This window comes from Macaca fascicularis, chromosome 5 (genome assembly GCF_037993035.2).
Source record: "Macaca fascicularis isolate 582-1 chromosome 5, T2T-MFA8v1.1".
Taxonomy (NCBI): Eukaryota; Metazoa; Chordata; class Mammalia; order Primates; family Cercopithecidae; genus Macaca; species Macaca fascicularis.
In genome coordinates this window covers 148,782,089-148,796,566 of record NC_088379.1, presented here as the reverse complement: position 1 = coordinate 148,796,566, position 14,478 = coordinate 148,782,089, and the positions used below count along the sequence as shown (strand labels likewise).

Below are 14,478 nucleotides of genomic sequence, written 5' to 3'. Positions count from 1 at the left end.
GGAGGTCAACTTTTAGACTATTTTGGTGAATTATTTTATTGGGATATTGCCTGAAACCCTTGGTTTCTCACCTCTTTTTCTCTGCCTACTTATAAACTGATTTTATATTTATTAGATGTCCAACAAGTAGACAAAAGAAGGAGAGGAAGTAACTCAGTCCAGTGTTTCAGTCTTTGATGCTACTTACTGAGCTAATGCAGAGTGAATATCTTACCTATCCATATCTTGTTGTCTCTATCAATTTTGCCTTTTTCTTTTAACTAACATATACCAAAAATGTAATATGATGCCTAGCATATATCAATTTCCCAATAAATATGAGTTTTCGTCTCTTCTCTTCTTTCCTCCCACATAGTTATGGACATAACCATACTGGTGTATAGAGTTTAACTGGCAATTTAAATGGAAATTTTTGACAATGTGGTGGATTTATGTGTTTCATCCATTTCTGCAGTTTTTGAGTAATCCAGACTAGGGCTATTTCACCATGAGAGATCAGTCTACTTTTTAATATTAAAGATAAATTTCATTACATTCAAGATTACTATGAAAGCCACTGGCAGAATAGGGGAACAGTTCAGATTTCTAAAGCTCTGAACTGTGCCAATTAAGCATACTGTCAAGTTTATTAATTTTCCTTCCCTAGGTCATTATACTCATAGAATCACAGATTTGTATTGAAATTTTTCACATCTCCACTATATATAACACTAAATGGGTCTCTTCCACTTACCATATAATAATATTATTCTAAACTTATATAGTACTTAATATATCAATAAAGTGTTTTATAGGAGTTATTTCATTTGCTCCTTACCACAAAATTATTTCATTTGCCATTTTAAGATGACAAAATGGGCTTAAGGAATAAAAGTCATCTATACAAAGAACAATTTAGAGGAACCAAGTCAACACCTTCTAACAAGCCATACTGAATAGCTAGCTATATGCAAGTAAGACTATTATAATTTTGTGATGTACTATAGATATTTAACTATCCTATTAAGACTAGAAACAGATTGTTCAATTTTCTCTCAAATAATTTGGTGTTTAAAACTCATGTGATTAATATTGTGCATTTTGATTTTAAATTTGACCAGATGGAATTTGACTAGCCTCACGGTCCATATGAATTCCAATTTTCTGTTTAAGTGGGCTGTCCTTTTCAAGCAAGTTATGAAAATAAAGTAATAAGAGATTTTTAAAATATTTATCAGGACAGTGACAGGGATAGAACCAACCAAGAGTTCAATGAGTCTGCCCATGCAGTTAAAGTAATATCACACTTACTTAGAACATTGAACTCTCTAGAATACATATGATAATTCAAAAGCAAGTTAGAAATGTCTCTGGGTAGTCAAATTATGAGATCCATGGCCCAGAATTTTCACACCTGACTCAAAAATGCTTGAAGTCTGTTTGCTCTTATTCTTCAAACGACTCTAATTATATTTTAAACAAAAACAGTGGTAAGAAAAGCATAAGTGTTAAAGGCAAAGACAGTTACAAAATATAGACAAGGTAAAAATTAGCAGATAAAGAATTCGGGAAGCAATGTAAATGTAGTGATGAGACAAAATGCCCAACATATTTCTATAGCTCCTTATAATATAGAGGAAGGCATAAGTGTGGTAAGTCTGTAAAACAAGTCTATGGGCCTTAGAAGATGATATAATAATAAACCTATATTTGTTCATATTGGAAAAGGTTCATAATGTACTGCTAAATGAAGAAAAACAAGTGGAAAACAGTGTGTAACAATGTAAAGGAGATTACATTCTGATATATAGAGATAGATATGCTATATATTCCATATATATGCATTATTCCCTATTCCATATATATATATATATATAGCTGTCTAAAATATATACAGCAAGATGTTAAGATTGGTTTATAATGGCAATGATGGATTATAAATTGTTTTTATTAATATTTCCCTTTGCTTTTCTTTACATTTTCTTGTGTAAATGCTTTACAATGACCATTTTATTATTATTAGAAGAAGGCAATATTATGAGAAGAAGGCAATTTCCATTTAAGAAAAAAAGAATACTTGAATACATCACAACCAGCTTGGTTCAATAATATTGATTAATATGACTAACCACATTATTCTGGCTTATACATACCTCAAAAATGTCCCCATTATAATAATGTAATGGGTTCAAAAATCCAAACAAAAGGGAATCAGGATGATTTATCTCAGGCAGGAAGGAATCAGCAATTGGACTTGTTGCTAACTTGTTTCCTCATGAGTCCTTCTTGTTTGGTTCTTTTATTCCTGCATACATGGTGAACAAAAATGAATTGCTCGCCCTGGACTAGCTCTAAGCAAGATAGTTCCAGAGGCAATGAGAGGCAATGGAGCAGACAAGGCTCACCAACAGCATTTCCAGGTTCCATAAAGCCAATCTGTGGAAGAACTGGCTCAGAGCTGTGAAATATAGGAAATTGCTGCAGAGGGCTGGATGTGCAGATCCTGTGCTGAGCAAAGTGACATCATCCACTCTCCCACATGAGATATGCCAGATAATCTTCCCTTTGTATGATTTAATTTTATTCTGTTTTTCTTTTATGCTGAAACCGCTGATTATATAAAGATGAAAAAATATTTTCTATTTACTTTTGATCATCTAATAAGTTATCCAGGGAGTCAGCTCAGCCATATTTTCTATTTTTACTATGAAGGCCCGGCCTGGAGTTCAACCGTTGCTGTAGGCAATTTTTGCTACAAATTGCTCTTTTCTAAAAGGCAATACTTTTTCACACCATCCAAGATTGAGTCAGTCTTAGAAGAGAATTCAATGAATGAGACAATGGTAACGAACAATATTTTGAAAATTAATGGGCACACTGGTAAACTTGTTTTTAGCATTGTTAATTGTACTTCCAAGTGAAAGTGTTAAGTCTAAAATCCTGCACATAAATACCTGAATTTGGTGGTATTTTTTAAATAGTCTAAGAAATTTTAAATGACCTATAATTTCTGGTGGAGACCAGAAGACTGCTATCAACATTTTTAGAAAATAAAATAAATGTGTATACATGATTAAAGAATAACAACAATTAAACTGTGCATTGACACCTAATTCCTTTTCCAAAAGAGAAATTATTTCTTACGTTTTCTTACAGAAAGAAAATTATTCACAAAGCAGAATATATATATGTGCATCCTTTTTATACATGCAAAAGAGATTTTTTATGTTTGTGTCTAAACCTTACTCGCATCTACTTAAAATATGTTCTTAATATATTACTCGAAATATAGTTCATCATATATATAATAAACTAGCACAAATGGATTTACCTAAGCTGCCTTATTCTTTTTAAACAGTGTATATTTCATTTTATGACTATACTGAAGTTTAATTAAGTTGTTATCTAATAAAAGGCATTTTTCTCTTTCATTTTCAATGTTGTTTTGAACTTTTAATCTCAGCTGACTGTGGTACATGCTTGCATACTTTTTCTTAGCACCAGAAATATTGATTTAACCTGAATATTTGAATGTCTAAAACATTCTAGCATTTTCCTAAATTCCATAGTTGCTTCAAACATAGACTTTTTCATACAAAGATGCCAAGACAGACATGTGGTTGAGGTCTAAAGTATGACAGCAGTTTATTCCAAGATTAGCTTTTAATCCTTAGAAGTAAAAATAGTATGAGCAAAGAAACAACCAAACAAACAGAATCTCTTGCTGGTAGATGTTCCAAGAAACTCCTTGAATAGTAAACTGAGTTGTCAGCATTCTTGCTTCTTTGGCTTTAGAGGGGTTGAACTATGGTGGATTCTTTACCTTTGGGGTTTTGAGGTTATTTATGCTGAACTTGTAAGGATTAAGTCTGCAATTTAGAATCAAGTCTACACTTACACTGAACTGCCTGAAGATATACTGCTGCTCTGAGTACACATTTCTAGCTCGCTAGCCAGTGGAATGCCAAACATCACTATGCAGTGACAATGCATAGTGATGCATAGTGAGAGAGAGGGGAACCTTGCCCACTGTATGTCACATAACAGAGCTGGGTGTCGTCTCAGCATTTTATCAAATATTCTACATCCATCCCCAGTGCTTGACTATAAAATCTCATTCAGAATGTAGGAACCAATGGCTTTAAATCTTCTAATTTTAGATCCTGCCCACACATTCATTTTGTGTGATGTAGACTTGCCCATACTTTTACAAAGTAGCTGCATTTCTGATGTATCAATTTTAATTTTTAACAGTTAGAATTCTTCACACCTAGTTTCCACATAGACAATTAAATGGGGTTTTGAGGTGAAAGTTTTTTAGATATTGAGTCAAAAGTGGGATGATTTCCAGATGATTATCTCAGTTCTGTATTTTATTCTGAAACATCCCTGTGGTTTTCACCATACTCTTAAAAAATAAAAATAATATATACACAAATAAAATGAGAATTTTAGTGCAGAAGAGTCTAAAAAACAAAAGTTTTCTTTCCTGCCCCCATCTGTAGTCCTATTCCAGAGAGAAAAAATTGCTTTTATATAAACAAATATGTATAAGTGTGTGTCTAACTAGTACACATAGCTGTAGCTGTAACTACATCTCCCATTAATTTTTTAAAAACTGGAAGTATGATAGATGAACTCATTTATATTTTATTTATCTATAGCATAAATATTTATCTTTTTGTAAGAGAATGCTGTTTAGAATTATATCTCAGGCTGTGTATATGAGTTAAAGAGGAGAGGGAGATAATCTGGTTAGACATAGTCAATCAAATCATATACTCCTAATCATAATCTATGTTGGAATTGAAATGCCTCCCTGACATATAATAAGTGATCAAATCATATTGGTTGAATAAAAGAAGAAACAGTCAAAATAATGAAAAAATTATTGAATTTCAAGTTCATTTTGTGATTTGTAGAGGCTCAATATTTAATTGTGATTTTTGAAGTAATATTGATTATCATTGTGGATGATTTGGAGGGAGACTTTTTGAAAATAATAAATGAATATATTGTGGAGTTTCTGAACCAGAACAAATAGCTTCAAAGAAAAATAGCTTTGGTCTCTTTATCTTTTAGTATTTGCATGAAAACATTTGTGTTCATGCTTCTCTCCATAAAAATGAAACACAGGCTTATTTTTTCACTATAATTTATTTTTTTAATCATGCAATTCCATGTATAAAAATAGAAAGTCGGTGTATGTTGCAGGAAGTCAGGGACCCCAAACGGAGGGACCAGCTGAAGTCATGGCAGAAGAACATAATTGTGAAGATTTCATGGACATTTATTAGTTCCCCAAATTAATACTTTTATAATTTCTTACGCCTGTCTTTACTGCAATCTCTGAACATAAATTGTGAAGATTTCATGGACACTTATCACTTCCCCAATCAATACCCTTGTGGATTTCCTATGCCTGTCTTTACTTTAATCTCTTAATACCATCATCTTCATAAGCTCAGGAGGATGTATGTCGCCTCAGGACCCTGTGATGATTGCATTAACTGCACAAATTGTTTGTAGAGCATGTGTGCTTGAACAGTATGAAATCTGGGCACCTTGAAAAAAGAACAGGATAACAGCAATGTTCGGGGAAGAAGGGAGATAACCTTAAACTCTGACTGCCGGTGAGCCAGGCGGAACAGAGCCATATTTCTCTTCTTTCAAAAGCAAATAGGAGAAATATCACTGAATTCTTTTGCTCAGCAAGTAACATCCCTGAGAAAGAGAATGTGCCCCTGAGAGTAGGCCTCTAAAATGGCCATTTTGGTGGCAGCTGTCTTTTACAGTCGAAGACAAAGGGATGAAATAAGCCCCAGTCTCCCGTAGTACTCCTAGGCTTTTTAGGAGGTGTGATCATGTAAAAACCTAAGAAAGCTCTGATATAAGAAAATAATCACACTTCAGAAAACCTGGCTAATCAAAAACTATTTTGGAAAGAAAAAGAATATTATGAATGATTTTTTGAAACATTCTCAACTAGCAAATCAATACCTACTATATTCACAGATTGTGTCTTTTAGATTGCATTATTGTGTATTTCTTGCCTTTCATTTTCCAGTTGCTAAATATCCTGATTACCACATACATCAATTTTAAAAACATCATTTTGCTTGAAAAAAGAGTTTATTGCTTGAAAAGTCAAAGCTGTTTTTGTCTTGCTTTATGTAAACAGGTTATTAAATAATCAATTCACAGATAAATTTAAAATATAACTTCAACCTCAGGATAAAGTCTTAAATTCCATGTACACACACATGTGCCTAGTAAGTAGATAATTATAAATAAACAAGTACATGTGTGTATATTAATATATGAGGCATGTATATACAACTCTTCAAAAGAGAAAAATATTTTTACTCATTTGGAATGGCTAGTTAGCATGTATCTTTCCTATTGGTAGTAAAGTAAAATACTTCATTTTTCAGGATATTTCTAATTCTTCATTCTCAAATTCAAGTTCAGCATTTACTGAACACATATCTCATCCCAGGTATTGTGCTAGATGTACCTAATTTCTCAGTGAATCTCCACAATACCATCAGGAGATAGATATCATCCTCTATTTTTTAGATGAAGAAACTAAATTTTGATGAGATTGAGTGAATGGTTACATTCTAGGCAGTCACAGGGAAGGACAGGAAAATCACAAAATTCTAATCCCTTTGAAATTAAGTCAATATCAAAATTATCTTTAAATGTGTTCATCTACTCTTACTTTAAAAATTACATAGTTCTTGTAACAATAGACAGAGTGGACTACTTGAGAGGGGAGGAAGGGAGCAGAGTGTGGGTTGAAAAACTTCCTATTGGGTACTATGCTCACTATCTGGCTGCAATATACCCACGTAACAAAGTTACACATGTACCCCCTATGTCGAAAATAAAAGATGAAATTAAAAAAAAAAAAAAAAAAATATATATATATATATAAAAAACATGTTTCTGTAGAATGCAAAAGATATTTAATTTAAAGCAAAAACTATAGGCAAACATCTGGAAGCTGACGTTTGTATACAATACATGCACACAGACAAGTCCTTAGGTGACTTGGGTTTTTGGTTTTTGTTTTTTGTTTTCTGAACTAAAAAAGCAGTTGAATACATTTATTTGTGGTATGTAAAACTTCATATAAAATTGAATGAAGAGTTAGGGACCGGGCATAGTGACTCATGCCTATAATCCCAAAGTAGGCCAAAGTGGGAGAATCACTTGAGGCCAAGAGTTCGAGACCAGCCTGGGCAACAAAGGATGACCCTGTCTCCACCAAAAAAAGAAACTTGTTTTAAAAAATAGCCAGGCATGGTGGTTCACGCCTGTAGTCCAAGCTACTCAGGGACCTAAGGCAAAAGGATCAAGTGAGCCCAAGATTTCAAGGCTGTAGTCAGCTATGACCAAGCCATTGCACTCCAGCCTAAGTGACAGAGCTAGACCCTGTCTCTAAAGAAATTAATTATTAATCCATTAATTATGAATTAAAAGCACAGCTAAGAATAGAGTTATGATCTGTGTAGAGAATTCATAAAGCATCCTAGTTCCTAATGTGATTATTTTTGCTGGTTCATGGGCCTCTCAGTCTTAGATTCATTTTTATTTTAGAGAAAATAAAGCCACTCCTCTGAGTTTTTGCCTCTGAATAAGCAAGTAGCACAAACAACTGAATGAAACCACTGCCACTTTTAGAAACCAAAAATCAGTTTCAATATGTAAATGACTTCACTGTATACTCTTCATTGTCTGGAGTCACAGAAGACAGGCATTCTTCAGTGTCTGCTGAACTGAAGATGGTATTTTTTAATAGAAAAACTACCTATAGATTGCATTCTAATTGAGCTTCAACTAAGTTGAGCTTCTGAGCCATTTGCTTACAATTTCCTATCAAGGCACAGATATACTGGGCTGTATCCATGTATGAGAATGATTCAGGTTTTTCTAACGTAATTTACAAAAAAGTAGGAATGACTATGCTTATGCCCACTTGCACACTTTCTTTTAGCCTATGTTTATGAAAAATTGGCAGAGAAACAAAATATATGTATGAAGCACGGAGTAGATATCAAACCCTGGCCTCATTAGAAGGAGACCATATAGTAAAACATGGAAGGCACACCTGGTATCTAACCTTGTCAGGTTTTCAGAGGCCCATGCCCTAGCAATAGCACCAAACTGGAAAGTCAGTGGCAATATAATTTCAGCCCTTTCATGAACTGAAGCCAAACAAGCCAACATTAAGGGCGAGGATGTGCCAATCAAGTAATCAAGGATCACAGTGTTTTATTAGTTAGGTGTGTTATTAGATATAGACATGCAAACAGAATGTTCTGCTTTTGCTTTTATTTTTTGACAGTTGTTTAAGAAAGTGAATATAGGAATGTATTGTTATGCAGTGTGGCAAAAACAGAGGAAGGTTTAGGGCCTCCAGATCATTGTTAGTGATGCCATTGAGGTTCCAGTTCTTTGTTTTTACTTTTTTCTTCTTTCTACCTCTACTTCCATCTTCTCTTCATTTGCTTTTTATTTATCTGGCCCAGCTTGAAGAATGAGCTCTGGATACTCATCGTGTTCATTGTGTTCTCTGGTTCTTGAGTTATTTTCCAGCCCAGTAGTAATACTCCACCTGGGACTTTATTTACATTACTTAGTGCCTTATCTTTCATTCTGCAAAATAGTGTTTAGAAAATATAAAACACTTTCATCTATTTACTAAAGAGTGTTTTCATAAGATAACAATTTATTTTTAAAGTAGTTTCATAAGTTATAATAAGCAACTTTTACTATATCTATCGTCATATCTAATAAATGCACTGAAGAAGGTGTGGAATTTGTTATTTTTATAAGTATAAATTCTCTGAAACAGAATGACTTGTTATGATGTTTACTCAAAAAAAGCTAAGAACATCAGAAAACTAAGAAAATTCTACTAAAGAGAGGAAAATTGAATTTCCTTTGAGACTAGCTAGGTAAAATATCTCATTCACACAGTGAGTTTCAAGCAGCTAGACATCCTCTGTACTTATCGGGGAAGGCACTAAACCCTACTCGGGGCAGACATTTTGTAGTTCTGGCAGGGTTACAGCTGGAAGCATTCTTGCTTAGGAGAGCCAACTGAGTTACTCAACTGAAAAAGTTATGATGGATTGAAAATGGCATGTGGTCTCTACTTCCTCTGATTAAAACAAAGCGGAATATGTGCCAGTTGGCAAGGAACTGGGAGAAAAGAAAATGAGTTTCTTGAGACAATGACTTTCTAGTCTTTTCAAGCCACTGATATAATGTTGGAGTTAAATGATTATTTGAGGGAAGACTTGTAATCGATTTCCCAGTTCCTTTTTTTAAAGTAGTTTGAATTACTATGCAATGTTAATTTAATAAACACTGCCCAGCATTAGATTCTCAGTTGACAAAATTATTTATACAGATAGATTAAAGAGAGAAAAGATAAATCAATTTTTTCCTTAAGTAGTTTATTTTCAGTAGAATAAATCTATAGATCTTAATCTAAGAGATCTGTATATAGAATATAGTGGTGAAATGGAATTTAAATTTTCTGTTAATTTTAGTAACTTCCACATAAAATATAGTATTCCTCCAATTATAAATATATGCTGGTAACAAAAATGCTACTAGCATTACTTGTGACTTTGCAACTATTAGAAATATCAAATTACAGATACTTTAATATCAAATTACAGGTATTGCAGAGATGTCAAAATATTCTTCAGAGTCATTATTACTTTAAATTTTGGTAATAATTTTATTCAAATTTTTTAACAGTTTTATTGAGATATAATTCATATACCACGCAATTTGCCCATTTAAAGTCTATAATTCAATGGTTTTTAGTATATTATACATTTTTTTACATTGTGGTAAAATATATATAACATAAATTTTGTAATTTTAACCATTCTTAGGTATGCAATTCGGTGTCATCAATTACATTTACAATGTTGTGCAACTGTCATTACTGTTTTCAAAACCTTCCATCACTCCAAACAGGAACCCTTTATCTATTGAACAGTAATCTTCCCCCTTTCTCCAGCCTCTGGTAACCTCTAATCCACTTTATGTCTCTATGAATTTACCTTTCTAGATATTTCATATAAGTGGAATTATACAATATTTTTCCTTTTGTGTCTCACTTATTTCACTTAGCATATTGTCTTCAAGGTTCATCCATGTTTTAACATGCATCATCACTTCATTTTATGTTGAATAATATTCCATTGTATATACATATCATATTTTTCTATCCACTCATCTGTTGATGGACATTTGGGTTATTGCTACCTTTTGGCTATTGTGAAAAATGCTGCAGTGAACACTGGCATACAAGTATCTTTGAGTCCTTGATTTCAGTTCCCTTGGATATATACCTAAGTGTAGAATTTCTGGATATCATTAAGCAATTGTATGTTTAGCTTTTTTAGAAATTGCCAAACTGTTTTCCATAGCAGTTGCAGAGTTTTTTTAATATTCTAATAATTGTGTTGTAATATAATTTTTTTGCATATCCTATGCATTTTCTTTTATGCATGTGGAAATATTGTTCTATGAAGGGGATCGTAGGCTTTCCCAGACTGCCAGCGTACTCCATGGCACAAAAATGTTCAAGAACTTCTGCACCTATCTTCTGTTTTATCTAAGACAAAATAATTTAAATTTGTAAAACCCTGGCAGGTATTTAAAGAATGAAACTAAGAAGAGCAATCATTATAAAAATAGTGATTTTGCATGATCTTAGAAGGTTAGTACAAATAAGCTAGACTAATGACTAAAATGAAAAATGCTTTCAGAACAAAATGTGCTGGATTGATAATGTAAGAAATATCTTTAACAATAAACATGTTGAGAAAACATAATATGCAATTCAGTGGGTAATTATGATAAATCAGGCCTTTGATATCCTAGAACGTAAGGGCTAGTTAGATGAGTACACTTTGAAATCCAGATAGTTCTTGAAACATGGTTGATTTAATCAATCAACTTCTACTGGAGTTCTGAAAAGGTAGAGGGGAAACAATTTGCATCTCTTGCATAGAACTGTATTCAATTTAAACATCTCAAAATTCATTATGGTTAGCATTACTGTGTCTTTTATAAAGACACTTAAATCTTGTGTTTTATAATAAGAAAATAGTTTAACCTCTTGCCCAACTTAAGTGTTTAGGATTCAGAATAGGATTGTCCTCAATATGTGAACACCTACCTTGAACTTGGGCTGAATTTCAGAAATGGCCTAATACTATTCTGAATTTACTGTAGCATTATTTTATAATTAACAAATACTTATTAAGTACCTCTTATATGCTAGGCAACTGGGATATGACACAGAAAAAGACACAATCCTTGCTCTCAAGAACTTACAGTCTAATGGGAGATAAGTTAACAAGGCAGAGTAAATGCTATGGTAAGAGTAAGCTTCAGTTACTATGAGAATAAGTAAGTAAGGCACCTTATTCGTCTTTGAGGACTCAAGGAAAGCTTCCCATATAACCTGAGACCTGAATGAGTAGGAGTTAGCCAAGTGAAAGAGATGTATAAAGGGAGAAAGAGGAAGAGCAAAGGAGATTTGGGGCACTGCCTGAATTCACTGTGACTTTGTAAACCTGACTGCAGAGGCTGCGGCCAGAGTTGAAGTAATGAGCACGCTCCAGACCATGAAGGATATTCTAAATCAGGGGTGACAATCTTTTGGCTTTTCTGGGCCACTTCAGAAGAGGAAGAATTGTCTTGGGCCACACATAAAATATATTAATGATAATGATAGCTGATGAGTTTAAAAGAAATTCTCATAATGTTTTAAGAAACTTTACAAATTTTTGTTGGGCCACATTCAAAGCTTGTTCTAACTGATGTCGATAGACTTCACCGTGAGGACACTGAGGAAACAGCAAAGGTTTAGACAAGGTGGTGGGTGACATGCTCACTCTCTCAGTCCATTCAGGCTGCTGTAACAAAACACCACAAATTAGATGACTTTTAAACAGCAGGAATGTATTTCTCACCATTCTGGAGACTGGGAAGCCCAAGATCATGGTGCCAACAGATTTGGTATCTGGTGAAGGCCTGTTTCATGGTTCACAGATGGCAAATTCTTACTGTGTCCTCATGCTGTAGAAGGGGTGGAGTCTCTTTCTGGCCTCTTTTATAAGAGGACTAATCCCATTTGTAAGGGCAGAGCCTTCATGACCAAGTCCCCTCCCAAAGGCCATGTCTCCTAATACAATCACCTTTGGGGTTAGAATTTTAACATCTGAATTTGAGGGGGACACAAATGTTCAGACCACAGTACTCACAATGTGCTTTGCACACATAACTTTGTTTGCACTACGAAGACTAGATTGTGCAGGTAGAGACAAAACTAGAAAGGAGGAGATGGCAGTAAAATAAGGTGAGATTGATGTTAGTAGAAACTTAGGTGGTGGCAACAAGAGTGGAGAGAAGTGGATTGATTTTTTATTAAATAAATGTGTAGGAGTTGGAAATGACAGTTATTGAACTTGAGGAGGTAAAGAGAGGAAGTCAGGAGGAGCACCCAGATTTCTGGCATGGGTCCTGAGTGACATGGTGGCAGAGAATAATGAGTTTAGCTTGGGAAGTGTTGGGTATGAAGTTCTCATTCCATATCTAACACTTACTATCCCTATGGCTTTGGGCAAATCCTAGAACCTTTTTTAACCTAAAATTAGCATCTCTAAAAGTTAGCTAATTCTAAAATAGAGATGCTAATTCCTGCCTGGCTCATATGGTGTGATGGAGCACTAATAAAATTATGTATGTGGAAGTCTTTTATAAACTGTTAACCACTGTACAACTGAAAAGTGCTATAATTCAGATCACTGTTCCAGTAACTGTTTAAAACCTTCTGCAATATCATCATTACTATCATGAATTATCATTTAGGTAAGTAAATAAATACAGGCCTAGGAATCAGGAGACTTAAGGGTCAGTCCCAGCTCTTCTGCTTGCTGGCTCTGGGATCTAAGGTCCTGACTTGCAAAATGAAGAGGTTGAACAGCTCATCTCCAAAGGCCCTTCCAGTCCTAAAATTCTAAAAATGCTATTGACTGTTCCATTGAATATTCAGCATGATCTCAGTAGGTCTAGGTGGATTATTCTTATGGAAAGCATTTTAAGAAAAATTTTCAGTCACCATTAACCTACTTTATGGAGAAAAGAAAGCTTAGGCTTTCTGAGAAACTATTATTATACAAACAAGTACATATGTGATTAATAGGTTACTTGATAAATATGAATGTGTTACAGAAACAGTTTAATTGAGTATGACTAGGAAATGGTAAAATGTGATTTATTTGCTGCAATGGTCAGGAAAGATACGAAATAATTCTAGCATTTCCTATTAAATTTCATTTTGTGAATGTGAATGCATAAACAATGCTTGGGATTTTTTTCTCATGCCATTGATGCAAAGAGCAGAAAGTATGTAAAACCCTAAACAATTTCCTTCATTATTTTATGTTCTATGTTGTTGAATGTAAACAATCAGACACTCCTGGGCTTTGCCTTCCCCCTTAGTTTTTCCTTTTTTTGTTTGCGTTTTTTTAAAATAAAATCTATTCATTTACATGAAAATACATACTTAATGTCATATTTTTACCAGTTTTATTGAAGAAAAACTCACATCTTATCCAATTTACCCATTTAAAGTGTGCAATTGAATGGTTTTTAGTATAGTCACAGGATTATGCAACCATCACCACAATCTAATTGTAGAACAGTTTATTCTCCCCAAAAATAAAGTTCATACAGTCACTTCCATTTCCCCCACCCATCTCCCTACTCTGGGCCTTAGCAACCACTCATCTACTTTCTCTCTGTAAAGATTTGTCTATTTGGTCCTTTCACATAAATAGAATCTCGCCATATGTAGTCTTTTGTCCGGTTTCTGTCACTTAGCATAATGTTTTCAAGGTTTATGTTGTAGCATTTATCAGTACTTCATTACTTTTTATGGCCAAATAATATTCTATTGTATGTGTATGTGGTAGTGCTTTTTATTTACCCATTCATCAATTGATAGACATTTGGATGTTTCCATTTTGGGGCTGTTGCGACTAGTGCTATCTGAACGTTCATACAAACAAGTTTCTGTGTGCATATAAATTTTGCATGGAGGTATTTCTCTTGAGTATACACCTAGAAATGAAAGATTTTCCCTCGGTTTTTAGAACTCAGGACCTGATATCTGCTGTCATCACTGCCTGGGGAACTCTTTATTTCAGTAGAAAGAGGAGTAATGAGGGGCAACTGATAGGAAAGCAATTGGATATCTTTTGAAAACATATTTAGGCTTTGGTGTTTATCTAATTATGCATGAATTACTTGTTTCCAAATTTATAATTACTGTGGGGTAAGAAATTTTTACTGCAATGCATTAGACAAATTCAATAACCTATGCCTGAGATCTGTTTTCTTAAGAGACTTCACAACTTCAATAACACTTGTTGTAAGTAATATCGGTCATCTAAT

The 14,478-nt window shown here is 33.8% G+C and overlaps 1 protein-coding gene across 2 annotated transcripts in view; it reads left to right on the top strand.

Moving 5' to 3' along the window:
* Positions 1-14,478, top strand: part of FREM3 (FRAS1 related extracellular matrix 3) — a 114,921-nt gene that overhangs the window by 19,208 nt on the left and 81,235 nt on the right. The window lies entirely within an intron of this gene.